General features: G+C 45.9%; 1 pseudogene; it reads left to right on the top strand.

The window, feature by feature from the left end:
* The first annotated feature begins 11,504 nt into the window (after nucleotides 1-11,504).
* Nucleotides 11,505-12,461, top strand: LOC117885815 (annotated as a pseudogene).
* Nucleotides 12,462-12,694: the final 233 nt, after the last annotated feature.

Here is a 12,694-nt window from a genome sequence, read left to right as displayed (position 1 = left end):
CAAGGGTCCGGTTCTGCACCGTTGCCCTATCCACGGGACCGGTTCCCCACCGTCGCCCGCAGCTGCTTCTCCACTACTCGAGTGCGTTGCACCGTTGTGCCCCCCGGGGTCGAGCAAACCACGTCTTCGCCGAGGCCCCCCGATGAAGTCACCGGTGAGCGCTCTGGGCGTCGGTCGTCGTCGTAATCCGTCGGCCTCCAGGAGGGATCCGGGCAAGGCTAAATTTCAGCCTCGAGCCCCACGTTGGGCGCCAAAACTGTTGCCAGCACAGGTGTGCTCGAGGACAGCAACAGTGGATTCGTTGCCCGGTGTGCTTCGCGTCAATGAACACACCAGGTGGAGAAGCAAGCAAAGTTTATTTGAGATCTCAAAGCGGTGCAAGGAGACTGGCACGTCTCAAATCAAGCACGTTAACAGAAACAGCTTTTCTTCTTTTATACATTTTGCAGTCAAGCCTCATCCCCCCCCCCCACTACCCCACCCCTTCTACCCCCCCCATTCCCCTCTCTCTCTACCCCTCCCATCCCTGGTAACAATTACTAGGCAAATAGCAATTACATTTAAGCAGTTAGATTAGGTTGGCAGCTATAAATTCAACTCGTTAGTAAGTCTCCTTGAATTACTATCTTGTCCCCTTCCTTTGATTTACTATCTTTCCTTCGGCCAGTGGTATGCAGGCCTCATTATTACCGCTTGGTACTGGTAAGGGGGGTTACCACTGATAGCAGGCTGCTTACACATTCCACTTGCACCTGGCTTTTGAGGTCGATTAGAGTTTAAACATGGAAGGAGTTTGGTTCAGGCCTAGTGCAGGAAGGCTTCATTGACACTTGTGATTTCCCACCCTCCTGAGTCACCTAGGGTGATGGTAATGCCTGGTGACGTCAACAATTCCATTTGGCAATCACTGGAACTGGGACCAAAGCACCACATAGCTGAGCTGCATATAGACTGGGGTGAAAGCCGCAAGCATTCAAAAGCTGAGCCCTGGTTTCCCTAGTCACCCTCACCAGCGAGATGTCAGCCAGCAGGTTGGGTGCCTGTGAAAAATTGTGGGATAATTTTAGAATTAGTTCCCTGAAAAGCTTCCCTGTCAGCCAAGACCTTTTTGTCCATATGCACAACCACCTTCCCCCCACTCCCGGAACTCATGATTTGGGGTGCTCGCAGGGCTGTGTGCCTACCTAGAGTCTCAGGCCTTGGCTACAGTTACCCGCTAGTTCGACAGCTGGAAATCGAACTTCTGGGTTCGACTTATCGCGTCTAGTCTGGACGCGATAAGTCGAACCCGGAAGTGCTCGCCGTCGACTGCGGTACTCCAGCTCGCCGAGAGGAGTACCGCGGAGTCGACGGGGGAGCCTGCCTGCCGCGTGTGGACCAAGGTAAGTTCGAACTAATTCGAACTAAGGTACTTCGAACTTCAGCTACGTTATTCACGTAGCTGAAGTTGCGTACCTTAGTTCGAATTAGGGGGGTAGTGTAGACCTGGCCTCAGAGAGAAAGTGATTTTTACTAGAAAAATGCCCTTTTTACTAAAATGTTTCAGTCGTTTGCTGGAATGTAACAATTCTTTTTCTGTTCAGCACAGACCTTGAGGAACACACCACACACCCCTGCCGACTGGCTGCGACAGATAAGAAAAAATCCTAAGTGCAGCAAAGAGGAGATGTTCCATGAGATGCTGCAGCATGATGAGAGACAGAGAAGGGCATGGAAAGAGTGCTGGGAAGCTGAAAGGCAGGACAGAAAAGAGAATGCTGCTTTTGCTAGGCAAGTGACAGAGTGGATGATAAAAGTTTTGGAGGATCAGACAGAGATGCTCAAGTGCTTGATACAGCTGCAGACTGAGCAGATCCGAGTTCAAGTGCCTCCGCAGCAGATACACAATTCTTTTTCAACCCCACCTCCTATGACCACACATTCCTTTTCACTCCACAGCACTCCTGAGTTTCCCCATCACTCCACCACTTCTCACAGCTTGCACAATAACAGCTGGACCTATACACAGTTGTGAGGTTTTACCCTTTTTAACAATAAATAAAAGCTAAGGTATTTAATGGAACAGGGTTTTTATTCTGTGTTCTACAAAAGCATAGATAATTTCACTCTTGGATACAGGCTTTTAAAGCGTTGTGTTGCATGGATCTAGGGCCCCAAAAATGTACATGGTTGCAACAGGGAAGCAACTCCAAAGCAGACATGCATTACTGCCAGTGCCCCTCATTGTCAAAGTGGTTCCTCAAAGCTGTTCAAACTGTGCAGCCAAACGCTCTGCCTCAGTGCTCCACACCTGAGCAAACATTTCACCCTTAGATTCACACAGATTATGCAAAGGGCAGCACGCGGCTATGACCACGGGGATATTATCAGTATCAGTAATGTCTAGCCTGCCATTTAAACACCTCCAGTGAGCTTTCAAACAGCCAAAGGCACATTTGACTACCATGCGGCACCTGCTCAGCCTGTTGTTAAAACGCTCCTTGCTGATGTCCAGGTGCCCTGTGTAAGGTTTTATGAGTAAGGGGTTCGCTGGGTCTCCCAGGATTACTATGGGCATTTCCATATCCCCCACTGTGAACTTGTGGTCTGGAAAGAAAGTCCCCACCTGCAGCTCCTGAAGATGCATGTGTCATGCACCTTTCCAGACCAGCCTGCATTGATGTCCATGAAATGCCCCCTGTGATCCACAACTGCCTGCAACACCATGGAGAAGTATCCCTTCCTTTTGATGTATTCAGAGGCAAGGTGGTCTGGCACTAAAATTGGAATGTGTGTGCCATCAATGGCCCCGTCACAGTTAGAGAACCCCATCTCAGCAAAGCCAGCTACCATGTCATGCACATTTCCCAGAGTCATGGTCCTATGCAGCAGGATGTGAGTCATTGGCCTGCACACTTGGAGTAATACAGCCCCAACAGTGAACTTTCCTACTCCAGATCGATTTGCGACTGACCGGTAGCAGTCTGGATTTGTCAGCTCCCACACAGTGATAGCAATGCACTTCTCTACCGGAAGGGCAGCTCTCAATCTGTTGTCCTTGCGCCGCAGTTCGGGGGCCAGCTCAGCACATAGCTCCATGAAGGTTTCTTTATGCATCCTAAAGTTCTGTACCCACTGGTGGTCATCCCACACCTACATGACAATGTGATCCCACCAGTCAGTGTTTGTTTCCTTAGCCCAAAAGTGATGCTCTACTGTATGCAGCTGCTCTGTAAATGCACAAAACACTGATAAGTTGCTGCCGTCCATATCACACTCAGGTGCCCATGATTCATCCTCTGCTAACTTTGGGAGTAACTGTGTTGGCATGCACAATGTCCTCAGGACAGCTAACAGCACATAGGAGAGAAGTGCGGGATTCATCCTCTCTAATTGCAGATGCTGGCGCGCACTACAAAAGAATGACAGTTGGAAAAATGATGCAAAAATAAGCCAGAGACCTTTGGAGGGGTGGTCACAAAGTGGTGCATGGCGGTACATTTTGCACATCCCAGGATGCGCCACACTCCGTTTCCGCATTCCCACAATACCTAGAGATGGATATTGTCACCGGGCACTGTGGGATACATACCCACAGTCCATTGCTCGCGCTGTTGACAAAGGTGCCCTGAATGTGGACACAATCTGTCAACAGAGGAAACAAATGTAGAAACGCTTTGGCGACTTTGCTTTTGTTGATTTTCCCTTGTCAACATTTGTTTCATTGACAAAACTTGGCAGTGTAGACAAGCCCCTAGATAGATGGTGATGAGCTAAGGTCCATGTATGGCTGCAACCTTTAACATACAGGATGTGTTAAAGCAGGTTGGCATAGGGGCTTTCCTAAGTTCATTCCCTTTTAAACTTAACAGGTACACCACAACTTGGAACTTGGAAAGAACCAAAAGAACCAATTAGGACAGAAATAGCAAATGTGATACCTAATCACAAAAGAGCCATGGTAACAAATGAATGTATATGATAATAAGCTAAGATAATTCATATGCTAACCTATAGGAAAAAGACACTCCAACATTAGTAAGGTGAGGAAATATAAATACGAAAATGGGGGGAAATCCCTTACTGAATATGCATCGAACATAATTGCATCAGCATTAACATATTATAAAAGTGGCATCCCAGCCTAGGTAGGAGAGAGGGCTGTAGTCCTTGGGAGGTGCTAGAATGATGGTCACTGGTGATGATGGGGAAAGGTGATGGCTAATATTTCAGTTTGTTCTACAGGAGATAGTGTGAGTATATGGATGTGCAGATGTGCATTCTGTAGTATCTCATATCTCTATCTACTTTACTGAGTTTTGGGGTGTTTGTGACTCTGCTAAATGTATTAATAAACTATATTTGTAAATATAAAAGAGTTCCTATAGTGTGAGTGTTGCACAACTGTGCACATTGGAGTTCCCAACTATATAATAATTTAAATAATACTTGAGACAAGAACCTGTCAACCCTCAAAGTGATAACTGGGGATTCTTAAGTAATCAATTTAATTAATAAATAATCTAAAGATTAGGCAACCTTTCTTTCTTTCTTTCTTTCTTTCTTTCTTTCTTTCTTTCTTTCTTTCTTTCTTTCTTTCTTTCTTTCTTTCCAAATGACTCCTTTCATCATCTATCCACAGTGGAACAGGAAGTGTCTGTCTCTTCTTCTCGCTTCTTATTCATATTGTATTAAAACAGTGGAGTAAAAACAGAACAAATGTACCCAAGCCCCAAGAAATTTTCCATGTCATTCAAGAATGTGAAGTGTTGGCATAAAATCAGGAGTACACACTATGTTGGTGATCCATAAAATCATCCTCAAGGCTATTAGGTATAAAGTGAATAATTTGGTTGCAATATCTCATCCTCATCTTGAAAGGGGCCCGGGAGGTATCCACCATTGATTTCTTTTGCTGTATTGAGCCATGTACCTATCAAACCTATATCATTTTTTATACCATGATCTTTGCTATGCGCTGGATTGTGATGAAGACTACACCACCTTGTGTGGGCTACATCTATCTATTGTTGGTCAACGTGCAATGGGGTATTATATCTTTTTTGAGGCAGAGACTTCATAACTTGTTTACATGAAGGAAGGTAAACTTGCATCAGGAGGGCATTGCTTTGCCTAGGAAAGGGAGTGTGGTGCTGGGAACCAATAACCAGCTGGTGACTCTCAGTGGCTGCTGGCTGGGATTTGCTCCTTACAGGGGGGAGATTGTCAAAAGACAATTGTGCAATATAGCATCTGAACCCCTTATTGTGCTGTATGAATTGAAATCTGCTTCTTCTGCCTTAGACCATCTATACAGGGTTGTCTGTTTGAGTCACTTTTCTCCCTTCCAGGCTGTTGGGGTCCATTCTTTCAGCCCAACGACTTTCAGCTCTTACACAGTAGGGAGGGCCCAGTCCTAACCCCATGGCGCTTGCTCACAGTGCTACAGCTGGCTTCAGCAATACCAGGGTTTGACTCTAGAGGTGAGAAGTCTGCGTGCGCTGTGTTCTTGCTCTGGCAATTCCTATGTTCCTGCGGAAAAAGGCAATTTCTGTTTGAAGAAACTGAGACGAGTATTTCACCCAGATCTATGAAAATTCAGTAAGAGCTCAAACAAAACTGACTCATGGATAAGCCTTTATTACACCATCCATTATGAATTATTCATCCAGTGTCAGGTCTTGTCCCCCAGGTTACAGGTGGGCCAACTGAGGCACAGAGAGTTGAGATAATTTAGTTGCGTAGCTGGGCTTAGATCACAAGATCTCCAGATGACTTGACCTCCTGTTCTCTGTAGCCCCTGCTTCCTGGCTGCACTTGTTATCATTTTTTACTGGGATTTTCAAGGAAGTCTAGGGGAGTTAGCCCCCCCAAAATTACACACCTCACTACCTTAGGCTTCTTTGCAAATCCTTGCCTTCATATTTATGACACTCAAGAGAAGCTCAGGCCTGGGAAGATGACAAGATAGGCCCAGGGCCAGGATTACAAAGGGGTTTAGGCTCCTAAAGAAGCTGATAAGTGCCTAGTGGGATTTGCAGTAGCACCTAAGCAAGTTAGGTGCCTAACTCCCATTGATTGTGCATGGAACTTAGCTACCCAGCTGATTTAGGAGCTGTGATAAATGCCAGGAAATGCCCGTTTCTCTCTCTAGGTGCCCAAACCCCTTTGTAATCCTGGCCCACAGATAACACAGAAGCTGGGCTCGAGTCAGGATACCCTGGGGGAGACTTAGAGGATCAGAATGGCCCCTTTTGGCTTTAAAATTGATGAATGGATGAACTTTGCCTCTGGGCCTCTGCTTCTGAGCTGTGCAGGGCTCTAGGGAGTGAATCCTGCAAGCCCTTACAAAATAGACATGGATAAATCACCTTTCCGCAGAATCACTCCTTTAATACCAGTTCATTCAGAGCCAGCTATGTACAGCTCAGCTGCAGAGAGCAACTGGTCTGAGTCTAGTTCTGTCAGTTCATTTTCAGTGTGCTGGCTGAGAGGACTCCTCTATACTTGTGTCTTTGGCTTCTAGATAGATAGATAGATAGTGACCGAAGAATCCTGGAGCTGGATGACCGAATACATCAACTGTTTTGAAAAAATCCACAAGGCCCAGTAGTACAGTAAGTTTGCTATTTCAATTAAATACGTTTGGGGATTGACATACAAGGGAAATTTAAGAACATGAATCAGAATTGCTATCACAACTCACTAAGAATTTCACTATTAAGTTACAACTAGAGATGGTCGGAAAAAAAATCCTCCCATGGCAAATTTCAATTTTTCATCAAAAACCCCAAACCAATCTTTTTCAGCTTAAGGCAACTGAAAACTTTCAGCTGAAAAGTGTTCAGTTTAAGATGAAAACCAAACAGGGCTGCTTCTTGAGTATTCAGTTTTCCAACAAAACATTCCAGCTTTTGAAAGACAACAGGCACATTGTGAGAAAGAAAACAATTTCCATCCTAAAAGCCAACCAACCAACCACCAACTAATCAACCAACCAAAGAAACAAACAAACACAATTCAACTGAAAATTTCCAACCCGACATGCACTTTAAATAAGGGTGGGGAAGCATGCTGTTGTCCAATAATACCATAACTGGATACCTATTGATTCTATTAGGATCTTTGAACCCAGGTTTGGAGTAGAACCCATCAGCCAAATCTGTCCATCCTGACATAGAGGATAGATAGACATAGAGGGACTCAATGGGACTAGAACCCAGTTCTCTTTGTCTAGCGCCGTATCCCGGGTCCAACACTGCTGCCAGATGTGCACAAATAATGTAACTAGGTGCACAGAACAAACACATAATAAGGCATAGCCCATCTCCCAAAGAGCTCATGGTCCTAGTAGACAAGGCAGATAAAGAGAGGGAGGGGAAAGAGAGGCACAGGGAGGGGAAGTGACTCACTTAAGGTCACACAGCAGGTCAGTGGCAGAGCCAAGAACAAAATCTAGGTCTACTGACAGCCACTGACCCTCACAGCACAGACATAAAGTCACAGATGGAAGCGACATAACACAGCAGTAATTGAGCAATGCTACTAACCCATCAGCTCACAGCTATGTAAGCATAGCTGGCATTGGGTGCCATTAATCAGTGTGTAAATAGGCAGCAGTACATGGTGTTAGAGTGGAATCATCCTAGACGAGTTGCCATGTATGACACTGGGGGAGTCTATGTCATATTTCCCTGGAAAATGGAAATCAGGCTGTGCTGGTGTTTTACAATTTCAGTTCCATGCCCAAGCTGTGAGCCTGCTGTTGGTCACAATAGAGGGATATTCTTTGCTGATGTAAGCAGTGTCTGAATGAACTCTCCCCTAACAGATAGCTGGGAGAGGGAGAGACTTCAGGAGCAAACTATATTTACATGAACACACCTTCTCTGCTTAGATATCCAGCAGATAGAGCAGTGTTGCTCAAAGTGGTCAACTTTGGCTGGCGTTGGGTTACAAATCACTTTAGTGTTGAATGCAGAGGTAGTGAAATGCTGTTATCAATGTTGTTGTTTTTATTGTATGAATAAAGGGAAGCAGAATTGTGCTTAACCTGTCCCAAATGAGGGTGTCACCCTCAGATGAAAGGACTTAATTAAGCCAGGGGCCGGAATGCCAGAGTCCTGTGAAAGAGAGATGGGTGGGGACAGGTGTCCTAGCCAGGTGGTGTAGAGTCTACCTAAGGGTTCTCAGGCCTTGCCTACACGGGCAATTCAGAGCGCTGCCACGGCTCTCTTCGAGGGGAGTAGCTTACAGTGCTGTGAGTGAGCGTGCAGCGCTGCAGGCGCTTATTACACTGGCGCTTTACAGCGCTGCACTCGCTGTGCTCGGCGGGGGGGGTGTTTTCACACCCCTGAGCGCAGCAAGTTGCAGCGCTGTACAGCACCAATGTAGCCAAATCTGTACAGACACATGCCTAGAACCCCGACCAGGGGTATTCTATTTGCTATCCAAGATCCATAAACCTAGAAATCCTGGACGCCCCATCATCTCAGGCATTGGCACCCTAACATCAGGCTTGTCTGGTTATGTGGACTCTCTCCTCAGACCCTACGCTACCAGCACTCCCAGCTATCTTCGAGACACCACTGACTTCCTGAGGAAACTACAATCCATCGGTGATCTTCCAGAAAACACCATCCTAGCCACTATGGATGTAGAAGCCCTCTACACCAATATTCCACACAAAGATGGACTACAAACTATCAGGAACAGTATCCCTGATAATGTCACAGCTAACCTGGTGGCTGAACTTTGTGACTTTGTCCTCACCCACAACTATTTCACATTTGGGGACAATATATATCTTCAAGTCAGTGGCACTGCTATGGGTACCCGCATGGCCCCACAGTATGCCAACATTTTTATGGCTGACTTAGAACAACACTTCCTTAGCTCTCGTCCCCTAATGCCCCTACTCTACTTGCGCTACATTGATGACATCTTCATCATCTGGACCCATGGAAAAGAAGCCCTTGAGGAATTCCACCATGATTTCAATAATTTCCATCCCACCATCAACCTCAGCCTAGATCAATCCACACAAACGGTCCATTTCCGACACTACTGTGCTAATAAGCGATGGTCACATAAATACCACCCTATACCGGAAACCTACTGACCGCTACACTTACCTACATGCCTCCAGCTTCCATCCAGGATACACCACATGATCCATTGTCTACAGCCAAGCTCTAAGATATAACCGCATTTGCTCCAATCCCTTAGATAGAGACAAGCATCTACAAGATCTCTATCAAGCATTCTTAAAACTACAATACACACCTGCTGAAGTGAAAAAACAGATTGACAGAGCCAGACGAGTACCTAGAAGTCACCTCCTACAAGACAGGCCCAACAAAGAAAATAACAGAACACCACTAGCTGTCACCTTCAGCCCCCAACTAAAACCTCTCCAGCGCATCATCAGAGATCTACAACCTATCCTGAAAGATGATCCTTTACTCTCACAGATCTTGGGAGACAGACCTGTCCTCGCTTACAGACAACCCCCCAACCTAAAGCAAATTCTCACCAGCAACCACACATCACTGAACAAAAACACTGACCCAGGAACCTATCCTTGTAACAAAGCCCGATGCCAACTCTGTCCACATATCTATTCAAGTGACGTCATCATAGGACCTAATCACATCAGCCATACCATCAGGGGCTTGTTCACCTGCACATCTACCAATTTGATATATGCCATCGTGTGCCAGCAATGCCCCTCTGCCATGTACATTGGCCAAACCGGACAGTCTCTATGCAAAAGAATTAATGGACACAAATCTGACATCAGGAATCATAACACTCAAAAACCAGTGGGAGAACACTTTAACCTGTCTGGTCATTCTATGACAGACCTGCAGGTGGCTATTTTACAACCGAAAAACTTCAAAAACAGACTCCAACGAGAGACTGCTGAGCTGGAATTGATATGCAAACTAGATACAATCAACTCAGGATTGAATAAGGACTGGGAATGGTTGAGCCATTACAAACATTGAATTTATCTCCCCTTGTAAGTATTCTCACACTTCTTATCTAACTGTCTGTACTGGGCTAGCTTGATTATCACTTCCAAAATTCTTTTCTCTTACTTAATTGGCCTCTCAGAGTTGGTAAGACAACTCTCACCTGTTCATGCTCTCTGTATGTATGTATATATATCTCCATATATATATATATGTTTCACTCTATATGCACCCGAAGAAGTGGGCTGTAGTCCACGAAAGCTATGCTCTAATAAATGTGTTAGTCTCTAAGGTGCCACAAGTACTCCTGTTCTTTTTGTGGATACAGACTAACACGGCTGCTACTCGGAAAATGTAGCCAAGGCCTCAGACTAGTTTAGTCTGTTCCACCCCACTGTTCAAAGATAGAACTAATTTGGCTTTATTAGGAGCCTTTTTGTTATCTTAAGTACTCAATGAGAGCTAAAATCACTTGTGGTAGGGCAGTGTTTCTTCAGTGTTTCAAAATTCCCTAAGAGACTGATTTACAGAGGTCACAGCAAAGAGGCATGTGGCAGCAGGAGGTGACTGACAGGTGGCCAGTGGCAGTGACTGGTGAAAGTACTGAGCAGTTGGCTGCTGGGAGGCAGCGAGGCACAGCAGCTAGCAGGGCGACAAGGCAGCGAGGCGCAGCGGCTGGCAGGGTGGCCAGCCAGAGCAAGTGCTCAGATGGCAGAGCAAGCCAGGTGTCTTCTTCCCTGGATGGGAGGTGAACTCACACAGATGCACTTCTGAAACCTGGGTCCTCACTGACCAAGGACAAACATTGTGAGTGGGGTGTGGTGAGGGAGCAGAGAGGGGCACAGTAGAGGAACTTTGGGTTGTAGAATTCAAGAACATGAAGTAGAGGCAGTGCCTCACGCACTCAGGGTGGGTGTCCTGCTCACAGTTTTAGGTTCATGAATCCTGCATGTGGCATTTTCCCTAATTAATGTCGGGTGACTTATCTCCTTTCATTAAAAGTTTATTTTCTGCACTCAGACTCTGTGCTTGCGAGTGGGGAAGTATTGCCTCTCAGAGGCGCCCAGGGGTAGTGTGTAATTTTCCCAGGTTACTGGGTGGGGGTTTGAGCTGGTTCTGTGTTATATTGTTGAAAAAGGAACCACTAGATATTGAACTCGGCCCTGGTTGCTGCCGGCACCACCTGGCAGAAGGGTTACACTAGGACTGTTGGATTCGGCTTGTACTTTGTTCCATCTTCTTACTACATTTTATCAAGCCAAGTCTTGGCCAGATCTTCAGATGGTGTCAACAGACCAAATCCACTGGCTTCAAAGACTTGTTCTGATTGACACTAATGGGATAATGCCTCGGACTAGCTGTCTCATTGTCAGCGGTGAGGAGCACTCACCTCTCCTGCTCAATGGAAGTGATGAGCACTGTGCTTCTTTGACAGTCACAACATGAGTGATTCTGCAGAGGGGAATTGGGGTCATTCCCTTTGTCAATCCTGGCCATTGTTCTTCTCCTTCCCTCCACAGGGCAGGACATGATGTGCTGAGGAAGAAAATGTCCAACCGAACCACCGTGACAGAGTTCCTTCTCCAGGGATTCTCTGATGTTCGGGAGCTGCAGATTTTGCACTTTGTGGTATTTCTAGTGCTTTACCTTGCAGCCTTGGTGGGGAATCTTCTCATCATCATGGTTGTAGCCCTGAACCACTACCTTCACACCCCCATGTACTTCTTCCTGATGAATCTGTCCGTCTTTGACATTGGCTGCATCTCTGTTGCTGTCCCCAAATCCATGGCCAATTCCCTCATGAACACCAGGTCAATTTCTTATCCTGCATGTGTCACCCAAGTCTTTTTCCTCCTTTTCTCAGTGGGAGGAGATGTTTTCCTTCTCACCGTCATGGCATATGATTGATACGTTGCCATCTGCCAACCACTGCACTACGAGAGAGTGATGAACAGAAGAGCTTGTGTCCAAATGGCAGCCAGTGCCTGGATCAGTGGCATTCTTAATTCTGCATTGCACACCGGGAATATGTTTGCAATAACCTTTTGCAGAGGCAACACAGTGGATCAGTTCTTCTGTGAAGTTCCCCAGCTACTCAAGCTGGCCTGCTCTGACTCCTACCTCATTGAAATTGGGGTTATTGCCTTTAGTGCATGCTTAGTCTTAAGCTGCTTTGTTTTAATAATTGTGTCATATGTTCAGATCTTCACCGCAGTGTTGAGAATCCCCTCTGAGCAGGGCCGGCATAAAGCCTTCTCCACTTGCCTGCCTCACATCATTGTGCTCTCACTGTGTATTTTCACTGGCACATTTGCCTACCTGAAACCCACCTCCAGCTCAGTGTCAGGTCTAGATCTTGTGGCGGCTGTTCTCTATTCTGTAATGCCTCCAGTGATGAATCCAGTCATCTACAGCATGAGGAACAAGGAGCTCAAAGCTGCCCTGAGGAAACTGACAGGGTGGAGGTTATTCACTGAGAATAAAAGGTCTGTCTTTCTCATATGACTGTGATTTCATTCTGTGTTTCTATATAAATGTAATCAGTAGGTGACATTAGTGTCTCCATGAGAACATGCTTTGCAATCTCTTTACATGCAAAGGGGTATTTACTTTGGCAAAAATGCAGACAAACTCAAGTCAGTGGAGTTACTGAAGATTTACTTGAGTGTAAATAAGATTGGAATCTATTTATCTATCTAGGTATCTGTCTTGGATTTTTCTACTGTCACCCATCCCCA

Source organism: Trachemys scripta, chromosome 12 (genome assembly GCF_013100865.1).
Source record: "Trachemys scripta elegans isolate TJP31775 chromosome 12, CAS_Tse_1.0, whole genome shotgun sequence".
NCBI lineage: Eukaryota > Metazoa > Chordata > Testudines > Emydidae > Trachemys > Trachemys scripta.
The sequence above is the reverse complement of the archived record's forward strand: the minus strand, read 5'-3'. Positions and strand labels throughout refer to the sequence as shown.